The 17,647-nt window shown below is 50.1% G+C and overlaps 1 protein-coding gene across 3 annotated transcripts in view; it reads right to left on the bottom strand.

The window, feature by feature from the left end:
* Positions 1-17,050, bottom strand: part of ITSN1 (intersectin 1) — an 87,636-nt gene extending 70,586 nt beyond the window's left edge. For all 3 annotated transcript variants that reach the window (XM_075263429.1, XM_075263430.1, XM_075263431.1), the window contains exon 1: positions 16,889-17,050. The gene's annotated coding sequence lies outside the window, so the exon portion shown is untranslated. The remainder of the gene's footprint in view (positions 1-16,888) is intronic.
* Between the last annotated feature and the right edge of the window lie 597 nt (positions 17,051-17,647).

Below are 17,647 nucleotides of genomic sequence, written 5' to 3'. Positions count from 1 at the left end.
CAAATTGCTGCCATCGATGGTTTGCCTGCTCCGGCACTGTCCTGCTGCTGAACTTGTTCCTCACACCGTGCCTGTGATTGTTCCGGCATCTCAGTAGCTTGCTGGGAAGCGATATAATGAGTGTGTTGTTGGGGCCGATGATCCCCCTCAGCTCCGCTTGTGGAGAGCTCTGTAACTTCTGGCTCCTTCATAGCCCTTATTGTTTGCAACAAAATAGATTTCCTTTTTCCAGGCATGTTTAAAATTGGCAAACTGCCAATTTGGATTAAAGGTGTTTGCCCATGTCAGTTTGTCTGCACTGCCTGGAGCAGATCAGATAATATGCAAATGTTTGTACAAAATCAGTGTTAGCTGAGTGTTTACACAGACAAATAACAGACCTGGCTTTATCAGAAGCTGAGATAAGCTGCTGCAGGAGCAGTATAATATAGTATGTGAACATAAATTCATAACAGTCGTGAAGGCATGTCATTTACCGGGATAAAAAGTAGCTTATATTTTAATCGAGATTACAATCTATCTATGTGCCGAATTTCATTCAAATCCGTTCAACCATTTTTGCATGAAAGAGTATCAAACAATGTCATGGAGGACTTATTTTCTCCACCATTTTACGGAGCATTCCATTACAGTCAATGGGGTCCGCCGTTGTTTCAGCTGTCCGGCTCTCCAAACAATGGAGACCATGGCGCCTCTCAGGTCCATGCTCCATGGCAGACAGCACCTTCCTGCAATACTGCTTATAGTTTCTATTGTGTTAAAGGAGTCCTCTGGTATTTAAAGTGAACCTCCAATTATACAACTTTTCATAAATGGATAGTACAGGTGAGTAGAAGTAACTTTGTAACATATCTAATATTAGAAGGTTTCCTCCTCAACTTATCTAGCAGTTACTTTTTACATATAGAAGTCTATGGAGAGGGGAGGGGGAGACTGCTGGAAAGGGCATACCAATAGCTGCAACTGCTACATCGCTATATCAAGATACTGCTCTAGTATTGCAGAGAATGAGGCAATAAAACATGAACAGCCTCCTCCCCTCTCCATAGACTTCTGTGTGTGAACTGGAGATAGAGCCTATGTAAACCAACAGTCTGTGTGTAGACAAGGAGGAAAATAGAATATTAAAGCAGTTATCTGTTTTCTACTATCGATGGCTTATCTTTACGATACACCATCAACATTAGTTCTGGGGGGGAAATCGATAGCTGGAACCCCCACTGATCAGCTTCTTCAAGACCTGGTAATGTTTACACCATGCTGCTCATTCACCATACGATTTGTGGCGACCTATCCTAAGGACATGGGGGGGTCGATGAGCGAGAAAGATCTAGTCTGGTCTGTGACATACATTAGTCACAGAGTTAACCCCGAACTTCTGAAGCGTGATGTCACGTATGTGCACTGGCACTCACACGGAGGCCTTAGGGGTAGACTTCCGGAGACTTGGCAATCACCCCCGAGAAATTGGGACACTTTTCCCCTATCCATAGGACAGGGGACATATCCATTATGGGACAACCCCTTTAACTCTGCTACATCTGTATTTTGCCTCCAGGTATACACAAGTATTTTTTATCGGTGAATTCCTGCGTGGAAAATGGCCGTGCCCATCACTGCACCCTCACCTTTCCTCCGGGCACTGGCGTGGCGCCATGAATACGTGTTTTTTTTATCATGAACTACGTGAACTATATGTAGAGTAAGATCTGACATAACAAAAGATTTAATCACAAACCAGAAAGACGACAATCTCCCCATCATTGCATAGGAATGTGTGAACTTAACACACAGATTACAATGGACACCCGGCGTATTATCATCAGCAGAGGCGAGTCACGTGTAAGATGTGGACTGGTCGCAGATATGACCTCCGTCCTGCACAGACATGTATACAGGGCTCAGTCTGATCTTCACAGTCTTATTTTATTTTGGCCCTGGCCCATTTTGTGTACAGTCATATTTCAGGTGTATATAAGCAGAAGGATGCCCTGGCGCCCGCTACATATACAGCGGCGCAACACAGGCCTTTGATATAAACACAGGTACCATCACGACTGTCCATGAGCGGCGTCGCTATAATGTCTCACACTGAACAGTCTCAAAGCAGGAATCTCCGAAGAGGGGCCAAATTCCCAGAGCATGGGGGGGGGGGGGGGCCTTATAACTGCTCGACGCCTCTGCAAACCCCGTCCTGATCCCGTCCGCTGCATCAGGACATTGTGTACTGTACCCAGGAGTAAAGGGATCAGGGACAGGAGAATTTAAGTGAAGTCCCCTCTGTCGTGTGAACTTACCCTATTGTTGTAAATTTGGTCAGCGCCATGTAGGTAATGTTTGTATAGATGGTAGGAGAACCTAGTCTAGGGTCTGTATAGAAGACAGGGGAGCCTGGTAGAGGGTACAGAGAAGAGGACTGGTCCAGAGGTTTGTATATATGGTAGGGAGTCTGGTCTGTACAGGTGGAATGGGAGCCACGTCTGGTGGTCTGTATAAATATAAAAGGGAGTCTGGACAAGGGGTCTGTATAGAAGGAAAAATCTTGTCTGGGGGTCTGCATATGGGTAGAGGAGAAGGACGTTCCGTATATGGATGGGAGTGGTGGAGGGTTTTTTCACAATTTATATATATAATTTACATTTAGATCTGCCTCTATATAGATTTGTGAGGAGGGGGGGGGGGGAATTCCGCTTGGAAAGTCTGTATAGACATAGGGGGGAGCCCGGTGCGAGGGTCTGTATAGACATAGGGGGGAGCCCGGTGCGAGGGTCTGTATAGACATAGGGGGGAGCCCGGTGCGAGGGTCTGTATAGACGTAGGGGGGAGCCCAGTCCTAGGGTTTATATAGACGTAGGGAGGAGCCCAGTGCGAAGGTCTGTATAGGAGCAGGGGGAGCCCAGTGCGAGGGTCTGTATAGGAGCAGGGGGAGCCCAGTGCGAGGGTCTGTATAGACGTAGGGGGAGCCCAGTGCAAGGGTCTGTATAGGAGCAGGGGGAGCCCGGTGCGAGGGTCTGTATAGACGTAGGGGGGAGCCCGGTGCGAGGGTCTGTATAGACGTAGGGGGGAGCCCAGTGCAAGGGTCTGTATAGACGTAGGGGGGAGCCCGGTCCTAGGGTCTGTATAGGAGCAGGGGGAGCCCAGTGCGAGGGTCTGTATAGGAGCAGGGGGAGCCCAGTGCGAGGGTCTGTATAGGAGCAGGGGGAGCCCAGTGCGAGGGTCTGTATAGGAGCAGGGGGAGCCCAGTGCGAGGGTTTGTATAGATGTAGGGGGGAGCCCAGTGCGAGGGTCTGTATAGGAGCAGGGGGAGCCCGGTCCTAGGGTCTGTATAGACGTAGGGGGAGCCCAGTGCAAGGGTCTGTATAGGAGCAGGGGGAGCCCAGTCCTAGGGTCTGTATAGGAGCAGGGGGAGCCCGGTCCGAGGGTCTGTATAGGAGCAGGGGGAGCCCGGTCCGAGGGTCTGTATAGGAGCAGGGGGAGCCCGGTCCTAGGGTCTGTATAGGAGCAGGGGGAGCCCGGTCCTAGGGTCTGTATAGGAGCAGGGGGAGCCCGGTCCTAGGGTCTGTATAGGAGCAGGGGGAGCCCGGTCCTAGGGTCTGTATAGGAGCAGGGGGAGCCCGGTCCTAGGGTCTGTATAGGAGCAGGGGGAGCCCGGTCCTAGGGTCTGTATAGGAGCAGGGGGAGCCAGGTCCTAGGGTCTGTATAGGAGCAGGGGGAGCCAGGTCCTAGGGTCTGTATAGGAGCAGGGGGAGCCCGGTCCTAGGGTCTGTATAGGAGCAGGGGGAGCCAGGTCCTAGGGTCTGTATAGGAGCAGGGGGAGCCCGGTCCTAGGGTCTGTATAGGAGCAGGGGGAGCCAGGTCCTAGGGTCTGTATAGGAGCAGGGGGAGCCCGGTCCTAGGGTCTGTATAGGAGCAGGGGGAGCCAGGTCCTAGGGTCTGTATAGGAGCAGGGGGAGCCCGGTCCTAGGGTCTGTATAGGAGCAGGGGGAGCCCGGTCCTAGGGTCTGTATCCGAGTGGGGCATTTATTCTGGTAATTTGTTTAACAGACCTATCTGGCATTCTATAATTTATAGCTAGATCTGACGTCTACTGTGTATACATTTTGGGGGGTGCTGGAGGGGGTCCGATGCCATATATTAGGGTCTTATCCTAAATAAATGGTTTGTGCATTAGGCAAAGGATTTGCAGCGCTCCACTGTTTTATCCCATCCCCGTGACATCTACGCCCTGAGTGTCTCACCGCACCTCCTACCGAAGAGACCTCGGCCATATCCGCAGAATAGAGAACTTACATAAAATGTCCTACAGGTTAGCCGCTTAGTCTCTGTTCACACACACATCTGCCGTTTGATCTTCTGAATAGACAGAAAAAATAAAAGCTGCATTAATGATGAGACGTCCATCGCAAGGGGATAAATGGGAACAGAGCAAAATATGGGAGTCATCCCGGAGGCGGCAGATTCCCTTTCATTGTGCAGGAGTCAGCGCAGAGAGGAGGCCGATGCCAAATGTGCCAATTCACGGATTACTCAGAGTTTTCCGTGGTAATGAGTTATGCAAGAACAAGCTCATTCACAGGAAAAGGAAGAAGGACAGCTCCAGAAGAGCGAATTCAGCAACTCTGTGGAGGCAGCACAGACGTCCGCACGTCCCAGAGGGACCGCCAGCAGCGAAAACTAATCCACCTCCTAAATCCTCATCTAGTACAAGGACTTTACTCCTCTTATATCATTTCATCCACATGTAGAGGACACGCCCCTGAGTATATAGATCACTCGTATATACAGTCCTTGCTCATCACCCAGCTTTTCTAAGAGCAACAGAAGAGAAAATCTGTCACATTTGGTCCAGTTTGCACTTGTGGAGTCTAAGGCGCTGTTCACATGTCATATCTGTTACAGTTTCCTTTGCTGCAGCCCTATACATACATCCTACTAATAGTAGAAATGTGAACGTTTGTGTGTTTCGATGTTTGTTCCTCAATCACGCAAAAACCGCTGAACGGATTTGAATGAAATTTGGCACACAGATAGATTGTAACCTCGATTAACACATAGGCTACTTTTTATCCCGGTAAATGACATGGCTTCACGACTGTTATGAATTTATGTTCACATACTATATTACACTGCTGTTGGCAGCAGGCTGATAAAGCCATGTCTGTTATCTCTCTGTGTAAACACTCAGCTAACCTTCAGTGGATTGTGTACATGCATTTGCATATTATATGATCTGCTCCAGGCAGTGCTGACACACTGGATGGGAAAACACCTTTAATCCAAATTGGCAATTTACGACTTTTAAACATGCCGGGGGAAAAAGAAAATCTAATTTTTTGCAGAATTAAGCTATGAAGGAGCCAGAAGTCACAGAGTTCTCCTCAAGAAGAGCTGATGGGGATCATAAACGCCAACAACACGCTCATTTTATGGATTCCCAGCAAACAACGAGAGCTATGAACATAGCCAGAAGTCACAGAGTTCTCAAGCGGAGCTGACTGGGATCATCAACGCCAACAACACTCTCATTATATGGCGTTGCAGCGACAGAACAATCACGGGCACAGCGCGAGAAACGAATTCAGTAGCAGGCCAGCTTGCCAGCTGCCGAAACCTTGGAACAGGCCAATCATCAACACGAACAACATGCTCATTATATGGTGTCCCAGTGAGCTGCTGAGATGCCGGAACAATCACAAGCACAGTGCGAGGAACAAGTTCAGCAGCAGGACAGCTTAAGAGCTGCCGGAGCAGGCAAACCATCGACGGCAGCAATTTGCTGAATTTAGGCGGATCATCGACGCCAACAACATGCAGACGACGTCACGGGCAGATGCTAGAAGTATACAAGTAGTGAACCTTTCTTGCACACGCGCTGACTGCATTTATGGCTATGTTCACAATTACACCAGGACTTCTGTTTAAAATGGAAACCATCGAACAACAGATCCCAGCGGTACCCAACTTGCTGACACATCCACACACTGCGACAAATACCTGAACACACGATACGGTCAAACACAGTCAGTACTTGTCAGAGGCTCTGCGTAGGGGCCCCGAAACTAAACGACAGCAGTACCGGCCCATTACACAAAGAGAATGGAAAATTATTAAAGGGGTTTTCCAGAATCATCAAATGATAACTTATCCTTAGGATTGGTCATCAAATTTAGATTGGCAGGGGACCTGTACCCAGGACCTCCGCTGACCAGCTGTTTAAAGAGTCTGCACAGCGACTTACATTTATATAATGGCTGTGTTTGGTCAGTCCCGCTCACTTGAATGGGGCTGAGCTGTGAACAGGCCACATGACCGATGAATGTGATGTCATATGACCTATGGCCTGTGACGTGGTAGCAGTGCTCATGGAGGTGTCAGGAGGAATTGCCGCAGCCGTCGTCATTGTATGGCCAGCTTTAGAAGTAGTCAGACATGGGGGCTGAATGTAAAGGCATCAGTTCAAAGCACAAAAGTATTGGGGAGGATTTATGGAGCAGCGGGTCACCTCGTCCCCTGCACTGCCTGCTGGAAATATTTTCGGGTTCACCCCAGGGATGGTCTCTTTATCAGTTCCCCGTCCACCATTAGTAATCTTTAATTACCACAACACAGCAGTAGGGAGCGAGTCCCATCCAAATGACTCACAGAGTTCACGTTGTGCCCCGTCGGTGCATTTCGTCACCCCTCGGTCTTGGCTTGGAACAGGCTCCTTTCTGCCCAATTTCCATTTGAATTCTCTCCCCATCGCCTACCATGCTACCTCCTTTGCATTCAGTCCGTGCCAACTTCCCGCTGCCCCTTATTTAACCATCAATGGAGGGCCGTCCCTTCCAGACAGCATTAACTAATGATTACACAACACGGACACAATGGCCTTACGCACACTGCTACATACTAACACTCATGGATTCCACATTTACCCCAAATCCCCCTGAATACCTCCCCTGAGAGCGCCGCTGCGGGTCCTCTGTCCTCATAATCCAGGGGCCACAGTGCTGGAGCAACGAAACCAAAAATATATACCGTATTTTTCGGACTATGAGACGCACTTTTTTTCCCCAAAATTTTTGGGGAAAAGAAGGGTGCGTCTTATAGTCTGAAGGTGGCGCCTGGCATCCGCTGTAATAGAGAGGCGGAAGCCGGCAAGTGATAGACGCCATTACAGGTGCCGGGGCCTGAGACATCGCTGCGCTCCTCTGCCCTACATGAAGCCAGCAGCGGCAGGGGCGATGCTATTCCGCTCCTCCGTGCCCCCGCCGCTGGCTTCATGCAGGGCAGAGGATCGTAGCGATGTCTCAGGCCCCGGCGTCTATCCCTCCCCGGCATCCGCCTCTCTAGTACAGCGGATGCCGGGTCAGAATCCGTGGCCCCTTCTCCCCCGGGGCCGGTCCCCACCGGCCCCGTACCTGTAAAGTTGCAGGCCGGCTCCTGCGCGGCGATATCGCAGGAGCCGACCTGTTCGGGTGACAGCCGAGAGCCTAATGAGGCTACCCGGCCTGTCACTGCTATATATTAGTATTGCGGCTGGTCTCTATGACCAGCCGTAATACTAATAGACAGAATGTCCCATAGACGGCAATACAGTTGTATTGCCGTCTATGGGACTTGCGATCAAGTGACCGCAGGTTCAAGCCCCTGGGGGGGAATAAAATAGTAAGAAAAAAAAAAAAAAAAGCTTTAAAAATATGAAATAAATAAAAGTTCTAAATCACCTCCTGTTTTTTTTTTCAATACAAGGTGATCTAAGCAATAGATATCCCCCAAAATGGTATAACTAAAAAGTACAGCTGGCCCCGCAAAAAAAAACGCTCTATGCATCCCCGTACAGCTGCAGGGTCACCTGTCAATGTGGCCTTGCAGCTGTTGCAAAACTACAACTCCCATATATTAAATATTTTACCAGTTTTTGCTTCAAAAATTTTTTTCCCTATTTTCCTCCTCTAAAACCTAGGTGCGTCTTATGGTCCAGTGCGTCTTATAGTCCAAAAAATACGGTACCTAATAAAGCGTATCTGTCCAAAGCTCCTGCTCTTCTTCCCACAGCACTTCTATATCGATGACCTAACATGAGGATCAGGATCAGATGGTTAAAGAGACGAGGCGAGAGCTGCGACCTTATCATAGAATACGAGTGCAGTGCCGTAAATGGTGTCGGGGTTGTGCTTGGTATCGTAGCTCAGCCCCATTACTTGAATAGGACTGAGCTGCTGCTGCACCATGTGACCGATGAACATGATATCATCAGTACAATGCTCGTGAGCGCTTTGGACCACCACCGATTACATAGAGCCATACAGACTGCAAGGGGTATACTCATCTAATGGAGTCTTGTAAATGGAGGTTGTTTATACACAGCAATGATCAACTAAGGGCCCATTCACACTACAGATACGGTGACTGATTCTGAACGTGAAAACACGTTCAGAAGCAGCGTGTATAAAGTAGATCCCATTCATTTCAATGGGAGCCGGCATACGAGCGCTCCCCATTGAAATGAATGGGCTACTTTTTTCTCTACGAGCACTCCCATTGAAGTGAATGGGAAGCGCTCGCGTGTACGGCTCGGAATGAGCCGAGTGAGCCGTACACGCGAGCGCTTCCCATTCACTGCAATGGGAGTGCTCGTAGAGAAAAAAGTAGCCCATTCATTTCAATGGGGAGCGCTCGTATGCCAGCTCCCATTGAAATGAATGGGATCTACTTTATACACGCTGATTCTGAACGTGTTTTCACGTTCAGAATCAGTCACCGTATCCGTAGTGTGAATGCACCCTAAACAAGTATCCCCATCATCGGCCCGTGTGCAAGGGCCTTAAAGTGTACCAACTGAATAGTGCAGGGGAATAGAAGAAACTGTAATAGAACTTATTGAAGAAATCTGTTTCCTTCTCCACTTATCAGGCTGAGTTACTTTTTACATAGACGTCTATGGAGAGGGTAAGGGGAGAGGGGAGGAGACACCCAAATAACTGAAGGTGCCAAACTGTTGTGCTGTCAGTCAGGAAGGAGACACTAAAGGAGAGAATAATAAATCAACCTATAGATACATCTCCCCTCTCCATAGACTTCTATGTATGAACTGCTCGAGTATAGATATTCGGAGGAGGAGGAGAGCAGCGTAATAAGTAAACAGATTTCCTTAATAAGATATCTTACAAAGTTCCTTTTATAGATAGTAGTTTTACCATTGGAAGTGCGCTAGAAGTATTTTATTAGGGTTAATGTCCCTTTAAGGACGAGGTGCAGGTGTTGTAAAACAATTACTTTCCTAGAGGTCTACAGCGCCTATCGCCAATTCAGCCAGGACTCAAGACAGGTATCATGCCACTGATAAGATAGGCAGTAATAAGTCATCATGTTTCCTATACAGGTCACGACTATCTAGGTCTGTGACTGTTTACAGACAATTTCGGAAGCAAAGTAGTCATAAGTGACAAGGGAGTCGATATCTGCATGTGACAGGACAGGGCTCGGCGCTGATTCACACAGAGCATGTGATTTGTGACTGTCTATGTCCTGTGTGTTCATCGTCCAAGCTGGCCACACATATGGAGACATCTGCGGTAGCCACATGTGGGGTCCCCCATGCTTTAGAACAATGGTCTCCAACCTGTGGTCCTGGAAGCCTCATGGACATAATGGGAGTTCTAGTTATGCAAGAGCTGGAGACCACAACTCTATAAAAAATGGAAAAAGCACCTAATAACTATCCACTAGAGGGAGCTATCCCCTCCTAGATACAAGCTAATTTGTATACTGCTTCCCAAGGAGCACTGCCTGCTCTATAAGAGACCACACTGTCCAATAGCCAACAAAAAAAATGGTTCGCATCTCCTCTACCCTTCACTTTCTGGTCTCCAGCACCAGCCAGCAGTGATGTTGGTTCGGTGCACGGCATCCCATCGCGGCGTTCCGCTCCGGATTAGGCCCAAATGAATGAGCCTAGTCCGGAGCGTGCTGTCCCGAAATCCGCCTGAAGAAAGGGCAGCTCGCTTCTTTTTTCCATGAGCGGTAACAAACCACTAGCGGAAAAAAGAACGCTAGCGTTTGACATAGACCTCTATTGTGAGGGGGCGGATTTTGAGGAGGATTCCATGCCAAAACCCATCCCCTCTTTCACCGTGTGAACTAGTCCTAAGACACTTCAGTTAGCTTAGAGAGGTTGCCCAGGACCCAGGAAAGTTGGATACTGCAGACCTATCAGATTTACCAGTACTTAACAGGTGGACGTGTACATTCCTATACACTTTTTACACTAGGTGGCACCATACTAAGTACACTGTTATACTGCATTGTGCAAGGGAACCTGTCAGGTTGATTTGGGACATTAAAGGGATCCTATCATTCAGACGGATTTTTTTCTAAGTACCACGTCGGAATAGCCTTAAGAAAGGCTATTAGTCTCTTACCTTTCGTCGTCTTCTCCGCGCCGCCATTCGCCTACATCCTGGTTTCTCTTGGTATGCAAATGAGCTCTCTCGCAGCACTGGGGGCGGGCCCCAGCACTCAAACAGCACTGGGGGCATCCCCAATGCTGCGAGAGAACTCTCTCCAGCGCCACCTCCATCTTCGTCAGCAGCGTCCTCTTCAGCCTCTTCTTCCGGCGGTGACTTGTAACTTCTAAGGCCTCCGGCAGAGCAGATTGCGCATGCCCACAGGCCCCGAGAAAATGGCCACTTGCATAATATTGTAAGCGGCCATTTTCTCGGGGTCTGTGGGCATGCGCAGTCTGCTCTGCCCGAGGCCTAGAAGTAAGAAGACACTGCCGGAAGAAGAGAATGAAGAGGCCGTTCCTGACGAAGATGGAGGCAGTGCTGGAGAGAGTTCTCTCGCAGTATTGGGGCCACCCCAGTGCTGTCTGAGCACTGGGGCCCGCCCCCAGTGCTGCGAGAGAGCTCATTTGCATACTGAGAGAAACCAGGATTGTAGGCGAACGGCGGCGTGGAGAAGACGACAAAAGGTAGGAGACGAATAGCCTTTCTTAAGGCTATTCCGACATGGTACTTAGAAAAATGTCGTCTGAATGATAGGATCCCTTTAAACTACTCACAGTACTTATAGGCCAAGGGTTTAGTGTCCAATATAGAGTAGAGAGCAGTCGCCTCAGTACCCCTGAGGCCTGCGCAGTTCTTAAACCCTGGCTTCACTGAGCATGAGCACGAGGCTCGACGCATGCGCTTGCGCACTAAGGCTGGGTGTGCTCATGTCTTCGCTGAAGAACCGGGCTGGAAGTACAGGAGCCAGGAACACAGACAGCATTAAAGTAGGGCTGTTTGAGACAGTAAACCCTCGCCCCTAAAGGACCTGTGGGTGGTTTAGTGTCCCAAAATCACCCTGACAAGTCTTTAATGCCATGTAAAGCTCGCTGACACTGATCAATGAATAGAGGTGGACAACCTCTTTAAGTATACACAGTACTAGTGAGGGGCACTAAAACTATAACCCGGCAGCAGTCCACAACCACAGCATACAAAGAACGTGACCGTAAACTAGTGAACAAGTCATCACACCCAGAGCGGGCGTTACTCACACACCCTGGTTCAGCCAAGGGACACAAGGAACCTTACAAACCACAAATCAATGGAAGCTGCTCCATGTCCGAGGCGACCATACCCCACTCCTCTTATTAGCTGGAGGACTCTGCTGCTTGGTGGTCCGGTACGTCCACGTACTATGAAGATGCCCACTGACTCCAACGGATGCTCAAATAACACCCACTACTTATCCTGGCTCATCGTCGGGGGTCCCGGGATCAGGACCACCCACTGTGATCAGCTCTGTGTCATAGCACGGTTCACCTGTGACAAAACGTCTACGACAGTGTTGCCTAAAAGCAGAGGTGGCCATACTGTCCGCCCCAACACAGCGGCAGCCATATTGTCCTCCCTGCAGAACTACAAGAACACAGGTTACCCCTGGAGGTGCCCCATGGCCTTCTAGGCCTTCACCCCTCACCCCAAATATTACACAGTAGTCTGCAGTCAGGGCTCTTCACACTTTCAGCACTTGAAGCAGATTCTGCTAATGTTCCACCGCCGCCAACGCACGTGAACGAGGTTATCGTAACGCCAAGTAGCAAGTCACTTATTAAAAGCCGGCGGATTAACCCGATTCCTGCGGATCTCCAGCACATCAAACTGTATACTGGGGGCAGGAGTCCTGGTGTAACCCCCTCTAGTATACAAGTATAAGATTTGCCATAGGCACCGTGACCCCCTTAGTCGTCCTATAGACTGACGCAAGGTATAGGCCTAGTGTGTACAGACCCTTCACACCCACACCCTGAACAATCTCACGTCTATGGCAAGTGCGACCAAAACACTACAAAGGTTTTATACTCATCACTTACTGCGATGGCTAAACAGAACGGAACAGGATTAAGCTCTGTTCACACACTGTTCATTTTGTAATAGAAGCCGTGATGCTTTGTGGGCGTCAATGAATTATAATAGGATTCGTTGGGGGTCCATCATTCTGACGACGGTGCCCTGAATCCCCCTAAACCTGAGGAAGGGCCAGAACATTACCTAAGACATTACCTTCATGCCGTCCAATCCCACTGTCTACATTAAAGGGGTTTCCTTGCACCACGGGAAGCCATACAATCAACCAAAATCTCCAGCGTGACTAGTCTGCCGCTGGTCGGCCATGAGCGAACAGTCACGGCATCTACACGGCAGACTGACAGCAGCCACGTCGAGGGATGACAATGTAATATGTATGGCCGGCCTTATAGCGACAGATGGTTGGAGGTCTGATCCCTGTTGGTTTAGTCCTTGATACGAGTCCTTTAAAAGGGAAAATAGAGACACTAAACCGCACAAAGGTCTTTATGGATCAGAAGTCTAGTGACCCAAGTAGCCATATTATAAGGCCATCCGAGCCAACACCCACACCCCACACCCAAATGGATCTGCAGAGCTTCTACTTCACAGGTCATGTGATGTCGTGTACATTGGTCACATGTAGAGATGAGCGAGTACTGTTGGGATCAGCCGATCCGAACAGCCCGCTCGCATAGAAATGAATGGACGTAGCCGGCACGCGGGGGGGTTAAGCGGCCGGCCACCGTCAAAGCGGAAGTACCAGGTGCATCCATTCATTTCTATGGAGCGTGCTGTTCGGATCAGCTGATCCGAACAGTACTCCCTCATCTCTAGTCACATGGCCTGTTTGCACCTCAGTCTCAGTCGAGTGAATGGGGCTGAACTGCAATACCAAATACAGCCACTATACAAATGTACGGCGCTGTGATGTGTCAGGACCTTGTCAATACAGAACAGATGATATGCGATTACTCAGCGGGTACGGTACTTACACCCAGCAGCCTACATTCAGGGGGGCTACAATGACAGCTGGCTCAACACTGGAGCAGACACCATAGACATCAGTGTCACTACTAGGAGGAGAATCAGTAGAGTTGGGTAATGGATCAGTCAGTGGCCCCCAAAGAAATGGGGAGTATATGATGCGGCCTCAGCTTTAGGGTACGTTCACACAGCAGAATCTGGTGCCAGTTATGCTGACTGGACAAAGTCAGCATAATAAGGGAAATGGTAAAAGGCCGCTATCAGTTTACTGACATTTTCAGGAGGAGTAACAAGGGAAACAGTAACTTGTCAGATTTCCTGCTTCCTCCTAAGGCCTCGTGCACACCACTGCAGTTATTTTTAGTTGCGGATAATATACGGTCCCAACATTTTCTATGGGCCTATACACACAGCCATAGTTTTTGCAGCTCTGTGTCCAGGGCACAGACCAGTGCCCCCATTCTCGGTAGAATGGCCCCTCGGCGCCCCCATTCTCGGTAGAATGGCCCCTCGGCGCCCCCATTCTCGGTAGAATGGCCCCTCGGCGCCCCCATTCTCGGTAGAATGGCCCCTCGGCGCCCCCATTCTCGGTAGAATGGCCCCTCGGCGCCCCCATTCTCGGTAGAATGGCCCCTCGGCGCCCCCATTCTCGGTAGAATGGCCCCTCGGCGCCCCCATTCTCGGTAGAATGGCCCCTCGGCGCCCCCATTCTCGGTAGAATGGCCCCTCGGCGCCCCCATTCTCGGTAGAATGGCCCCTCGGCGCCCCCATTCTCGGTAGAATGGCCCCTCGGCGCCCCCATTCTCGGTAGAATGGCCCCTCGGCGCCCCCATTCTCGGTAGAATGGCCCCTCGGCGCCCCCATTCTCGGTAGAATGGCCCCTCGGCGCCCCCATTCTCGGTAGAATGGCCCCTCGGCGCCCCCATTCTCGGTAGAATGGCCCCTCGGCGCCCCCATTCTCGGTAGAATGGCCCCTCGGCGCCCCCATTCTCGGTAGAATGGCCCCTCGGCGCCCCCATTCTCGGTAGAATGGCCCCTCGGCGCCCCCATTCTCGGTAGAATGGCCCCTCGGCGCCCCCATTCTCGGTAGAATGGCCCCTCGGCGCCCCCATTGTCAGTAGAATGGCCCCTCGGCGCCCCCATTGTCAGTAGAATGGCCCCTCGGCGCCCCCATTGTCAGTAAAATGGCCCCTCGGTGCCCCCATTGTCAGTAAAATGGCCCCTCGGTGCCCCCATTGTCAGTAGAATGGCCCCTCGGTGCCCCCATTGTCAGTAAAATGGCCCCTCGGTGCCCCCATTGTCAGTAAAATGGCCCCTGGGTGCCCCCATTGTCAGTAAAATGGCCCCTCGGTGCCCCCATTGTCAGTAGAATGGTTCACAGAAACTGAGCGTGCCCATGGTGACTACACGTACCATAGGTTAAAAACCACTGACGAAAGACTCCAAATCTACAATAAGGAGGGGGTGACACATATCATTGTCAGAAGATTTGTTAAAGGGGTTCTCTTTGGGACTGAATTTGGAGGGGGGTCCGGGCACATCAACCTCGCACAGAGAACAGGAATTGGAAACAGCGAATAACCGGAGCGGAGCCGCCATTCTACTCCTTGTCCACTGCTGTAGTGCCTGGCACCCGGAGACAGCGGGATCAGCAGATCTATACCTCAGCCAGATGTCAGACCCTGCACAGATTACATATGGATGCCCTATCCTGGGGAGAAGGTGTTATTACCAAAAATGTATTTGGGGCCAGAAACCCCCTTTAATAACTTAACAAAACTTTGTATTTCTATTCTGCAGCAGTTTCATGATCTCAGCTTGGCAGCAGTGAAAGAAAAAAAATCCTCCCAGAAACGTAAAAACCCGCACAGATCCGAGGCGGCGTGCACATAGGCCTATAGATATATAGGGTGGAAAACGGGGACCCTATAATGCACCCAGCGCCCAGACTGCAGACAGTGATCGATCACTAAAGGCCTAGACATCCTACAATATACATGTGAGCCACAGGGCGGCAGGGACTCATAAATCACTATGAAGCAACAAGTCTCCGGTGTCTGGACCAAATATAGTCTGGGAACTACAGAGATATCCCCCGTCTGCTCCTCACAACTTCTACACAATCCTCTGGGGGCTCAGGCCCGATTCACATCTGTTTTGGGGTTTGGGAACCCCCGGAACGGAAATCATTGTATTGCTCATAAACCACAAATTCAGAGCCTCTTCTATATTGTACTGGTCTTCTGTTAATCCTCCTGGAAATGTATAATGGATGTTACCAGGAGGTGTTATCATTCCCCCTATGCTAAGGGGCGTGTCTCTACAGTGATTGGACAATATCCGACAGCGCAGGGACACGCCCCCAACTCATCAGGCCCAGGTGTCGATTTATTTCTACATTTCCAGGAGGAATAACAGAGGAACGACTTACAACATATAGATGCTCCAGAATTTTTACTTCATGTAGAACATGGATATGGCAGGCAGTGAGAGTTCCCCTTTAATGACATCTGCCCTCAGATCATTCACTTGTTAGACGTTTTACGCTTTGACCCCAGAATGTGTTGCAGGACCAGAACAACGGACAGCTAAAAGTGCCCGATGGATCCCACTGACTATATTGGGATCCATTGTGTGTCCGCAAAGTAATATGTGGTGGAATCCGATGGACGCATATCAGCTCATCAATCCCTACAGATGTGGAGATGACATCACCAGACGCAGATATGACATCACATCCACCATATGTCAACAATAGCATCAGGAATAACAAGAAAAATAAATTTATAAAATTAAACTCGGGATCCGTCACTAATTTCAGCAATTCATGGACTATAATAGTTAAAAAATTCTGGATTTCATCTGAATCGCAAAAACCATTAGCAAAATGGAAAACTTCAAGTCGCTAAATACGGTCACCGAGTGACAGCTGGCAGCCCAGAGATGACATCACAGATGCAGAGGTGACGTCATTGGCGCAGAGATGACATCACAGACGCAGAGGTGACGTCACAGGCGCAGAGGTGATATCACATCCGTCAGCAACAAGAATAACACACAAAAGAAATGGATGAAACTAAACAAGTCAGAGATTTTAGCGATGCGCAGACAACAATGGTCAAAAAAATGACATAGTTCATCGTCACAGTCATGAGTGGCATCACGGCGAAAGTGACAGCCAACGTCCCACGGCGAGCGCCGCCGCCATCCAACGGAAATAACAGACACCATTCTAATGACATAAGCTCATCCATCAGCTCATTGATGACATCACCGGCGCAGGCAATGACATCACAGACAGTGTCCGTCTCCAGTAGCAACACAAATATATAGTATGTAATAGTAATGTGTGAGGATTACCGACCCCCCCCACACCTCCCAGCACTCACTGGCGCCCCCTGTGGGCTGTGCCCTGTAACAACACCCCATCGGGTGTCACTGCTATCATGGATGCCACCCTGCCTGTTAACCATTTCATCGCCTCATCTGGAAATGATATCAGGCGGTTAATTCCTCCTCCTCCTATGAATGAGTGCACCCCCTTTTCGGGTCAGCCTGCAGTCCCCCGCCGGGCCCCTCACCTCATAGCGCTGTGTGCACTTAGCGTTTGGCCCCCGGGACTGATTCAGGGAGAGCAGCGGCGGCTCCGGTGCGACATGAGCTCTGGTGTGTACAGGAGTCACAGCGCCCCTCACCCGCAGCACCTCCCAGCTCCTACCTACTACGACGACACACCATAACCCGCTCGCTGACGCCCTTACGGCCAGCAACCAATCAGCTTCTCCCTAAACCACGCCCCCTGCCAGCCTCCGCCTATCAGCAGCTTCGTTCTATTCTTCGCGTATATGCGGCAAGCCTCTGACGTCATCAGCAGCGAGCCCGCACCACGTGACTGCGACAACGTCGTTCGGCGGCCATTTGTAATCCGGGCAGTAATCCTTCTTCACCGCCGTGCGCCTCTATATTACACCGCGGGTTCCGTTATAATTTCTTATATCACATGCTTTATTTCACCGATCACCTTTTTTCTATCGGTCTCGGGGGTCAGACCCTAAAGGGACGTTTTCATACACTACAAATTACAGGATTTTGCTGACTCCATATTTCCTGATATTGCAGAAAGGCACAGAAATCCCGTCATTCCTGTAGGATTTCTGCGATGGGAACGACTTGCGAGAGGAGCCGTACCGTATTTGACCGTTGCCAGGATGTAAAATGGCCGCCGGGGTGTACGTGGTGCTGTCACGTGACCGGTGACGCGGCGCCGCTGGCTGGTCGGGGAGATGGGGGGGAGGATGATAATGCTGCTGTTGTGCAGATGTTGTCCCGCCCATGTCTCG

This window comes from Leptodactylus fuscus, chromosome 2 (assembly GCF_031893055.1).
Source record: "Leptodactylus fuscus isolate aLepFus1 chromosome 2, aLepFus1.hap2, whole genome shotgun sequence".
NCBI lineage: Eukaryota > Metazoa > Chordata > Amphibia > Anura > Leptodactylidae > Leptodactylus > Leptodactylus fuscus.
The sequence above is the reverse complement of the archived record's forward strand: the minus strand, read 5'-3'. Positions and strand labels throughout refer to the sequence as shown.